The sequence below is a fragment of the Mus pahari genome, chromosome 22, assembly GCF_900095145.1.
Source record: "Mus pahari chromosome 22, PAHARI_EIJ_v1.1, whole genome shotgun sequence".
Lineage (NCBI taxonomy): Eukaryota > Metazoa > Chordata > Mammalia > Rodentia > Muridae > Mus > Mus pahari.
The window spans coordinates 45,714,495-45,718,239 of record NC_034611.1 but is presented as its reverse complement, the minus strand read 5'-3'; positions in this window follow the sequence as shown (position 1 = coordinate 45,718,239).

The window sequence follows — 3,745 nt, the reverse complement described above, 5'->3', positions numbered from 1 at the left end:
TACTATTCAGTCCTTCTTCATCTTGCCTATGTTAGCTAACCATGTATTTTCAGAGATAATTTCAATTATGTATAAGATACTAGTTTGTTGTTGTTGTTGTTGTTGTTGTTGTTGTTTTTACTTCCATTTAGCATGGGGCTATATCAAAATAATCCGTTCATCTGCTTTTCCTTTACATAATCATTTGGCCTGTTTACTGTTTTTCCATATCAGAAACGATGCTAGGAACTTTCTTATATATGAGAAGGAATTTATAGAGGTGGGAACAATGAATCTGTACATATGTACATTGTACATTTTGAGCTTTGTAAGATAATGGAAACTTGCTTAACAGAAACTTTGAAATATTTTCACAACGATGAAGATTCCCTATAAATCCCAAATCCTTACCAATAGCAATAGCAATAGCAATAGCAATAGAAATAGCAATAGCAATACCAATACCAATACCAATACCATTGCCAGAGCACAAATTTTTGACAAACAACTCAGAATAAAAGTAAAGTCCACCCCAGTTTTAATTTGCTTCCTGAGATAGTAGTACTGAGCTTATTGGTTGCCTCCTTCTGCCTTTTAGAAACTTTGTTTCTTGGATTTTGTCTCTTTTTCTCAATATTTTCTTTATACAGCACAATTATACTTGTGCTCTAAGAGCTTCCCAATTTTGCCTTGTTTGCATTTCTTCCTTACAGCTACTTAAATATAATAGTTTAACTTTATTACACTTAAGATTTTAATCTACACAGTTAATAATTTTATGTCACATAAATATTTTTCATTGTAAGAATTGGTATGTTTCAACACTTAAAATGTGAGAAACCTACATCAGCAAGAAGTGGAGAAGAGAAAAAAGAAAAAATGGGGGAGTGGGAGGAACATGAAAGGCACATACAATTTTAGTAATTAGGGGGAAAAACTTTGAGACATAGTTCCAGGACTATTGGTATTTGTACTATCTCTTCAATTTCCCATGAAGGCCTCTGGAATACATTTGAATGGATCAGAGAAATTTTACTAAATAATATTCAGAGTTACATATATTAAGTCTATCTGTCTGTGGCTCATCAAATATGTCATGCTTTCCTATTTATGATTCTGATTCTGTGGTGTGTGATATGAAATTGTGTAAACATTTCAGGATTTGAATATAAGAATCAAACTTGTTTTCTTAGCATTTTCAAATTCAGAAGGTCCTGTGAAGCCTAGGGACCAGTAAGCCAGTGTTTATTCACCTCTTCCTTACTTCAAGCAGTTGGAACTTCGGTGCATTCTATTACTAACTTGAAATCTATCCCCAAAACCTTATTAAACTACCCATAACGTCTAAGATTATTATTCTCATCTAATTAAGTTTTTCTATGCACTCAGATATGCCCTAGGTCTGTATTATTCAGGATTCTCTAACAGAATTTATAGAATTTATAGAATGAATCTCTCTCTCTCTCTCTCTCTCTCTCTCTCTCTCTCTCTCTCTCTCCATCCAATTCTAGCCATTAGAGGAAATAGAAGCGTCACCCAGGCTTATTGTATTTGTACTATTTGTTATACTATTGTATTCATCTATTCATAGAGGCCTCTAGAACACACACACACACACACACACACACACACACACACACAACAACAACAACAACATGGGAATTTATTGGAATGACTTACAGGCTGGCTGAAGTCCAGCTAATCCCCAAGAATGGATAGCTATGAATGGAAAGAGCAAAAATCCAGTAGTTGTTCAGTACACAAGTCTTCAGTATATGCTGGTATCCCAAAGAAATAGACTCCAAGGCCTGTGAAGGAATGGGTGTGCTAATAAGGTGAGGGCAAGCAGTCAAAGTGCAAAAGCTTCCTTCTATGCATTTATATAGGCTTCCAGCAGAAGGTGTGACCAAGATTAAAATTGGGCCTTGCTGCTTCAATATCCAGATCAAAAGCATGTTTTTTTCCTATGGCAAATGTCCAGACTAGAAGTGGATTCACCCATTGCAAACCAAACAAAATAATCTCTTATAAGTGCCCTCCATTTCTGGACTGTAATTCATTCTATATGTAGTCAAGTTGACAACCAATAATAGCCCATCAGAAAGTTTATGGAATTCATTACCTAAGCCTGTCATTTCTAATTCTTGAGTAAAGACCACAATCTATGATTTTTACTTGTTGAATTTTATAACATTATACTTTTAGGTCTTTTGTAATATTATGTCTCTGAGTTTTTGCACATTGTTGATGTCATTAAACTTAAGGTATTTAAACATAATAATAGTTTTTCGTCTAATCTGGGTCCATTACACATAAAACTGAAGTGGCTTAGAAGAGAAAAAGGCTTGCTCCACTGATGTATAAACTGTGTTGTTTTTCTGCTGTTTATATTTCTAATGATTTTTAGTTGAAATTTATTCTTATATAAATAAAATATTCAATTATGTATACAATATTAGTTTTTAAATTTTCATTCCTGTTTGGTATCTGTCTTACTCAGGGTTTCTATTCCTGGACAAACATCATGACCAAGAAGCAAGTTGGGGAGGAAAGGGTTTATTCGGCTTACACTTCCATACTGCTGTTCATCACCAAGGAAGGCAGGACTGGAACTCAAGCAGGCCATGGAGGGATGTTCTTTACTGGCTTACTTCCTCTGGCTTGCTCAGCCTGCTTTCTTATAGAATCCAAGACTACCAGCCCAGAGATGGTCCCACCCACAAGGGGCCTCTCCCCCTTGATCACTAATTGAGGAACTGCCCCACGGCTGGATCTCATGGGGGGCATTTCCCCAACTAAAGCTCCTTTCTCTGTGATAACTCCAGCTGTGTCAAGTTGACACAAAGCTAGCCAGTACAGTATCATAGCATGGGAATATATAAAACTAATTTGTTCATCCACTTTTTCTTTGTGTCATCATTTGCCATCTTTATAGTTTCTCTGTATCAGAAAAGGACTAAGAATAGAGGTGTGAACACCTGAAGAATTTTGTTATAAATGTAGTGAAACATACATCCTCTCTCTCTCTCTCTCTCTCTCTCTCTCTCTCTCTCTCTCTGAATGGCTTTGGATAAAATGATGTCTTTAGGAGGCATATTGAGGAAAGGAGTGAAGGACAGGAAGAGAACATCTCTGGGGATAATTGATGCTTTCAATTTTCTCTTAAAACTTCCCTTCCTGCTAAATACAACCCAGTTGTCTTCCACTTTGCTTAAAGCAACTAAGAATTTAAATATGATGTTCAAGACTTTATTAATCTATGATTTCTAGAGAAGCAATCAACAGAACCATGGTACACATATACATGCATGCGTGTGCGTGTGTGTGTGTGTGTGTGTGTGTGTATGTGCGTGTGCGTGTGCGTGTGCGTGTGTGTGTGTGTGTGTGTGTGTGTGTGTGTGGCAGGTTATAAAGAATGGACTCATGTGATTTTGCAGGTTGAGTGATCGGTAAGCTGAGGACCTGGAAGAGCTAACGGTAAAATTCCAGTCTGATAAAGTAAGTACAAGTTTGGAAACTGACAGACTTGATAGTCAATAGGCACCAACGTCAAGTTAAAGTCTGAATGCTTTAAATGGTTAGTACCCTATTTTAATCAGCAGGGCAGTAGTTATATCCTTCTATTCATGGTAAAGTGGCTCTTTTTTTTTAAAATTTTTTCTTTTCAGGTCTTCAACTGATTGGATAAGGACCACAAATATTGGACAAAGCATCTTGCTTAATCAATTTCAGTGACTCATATCCCAAAGCACACATGTGGGACACA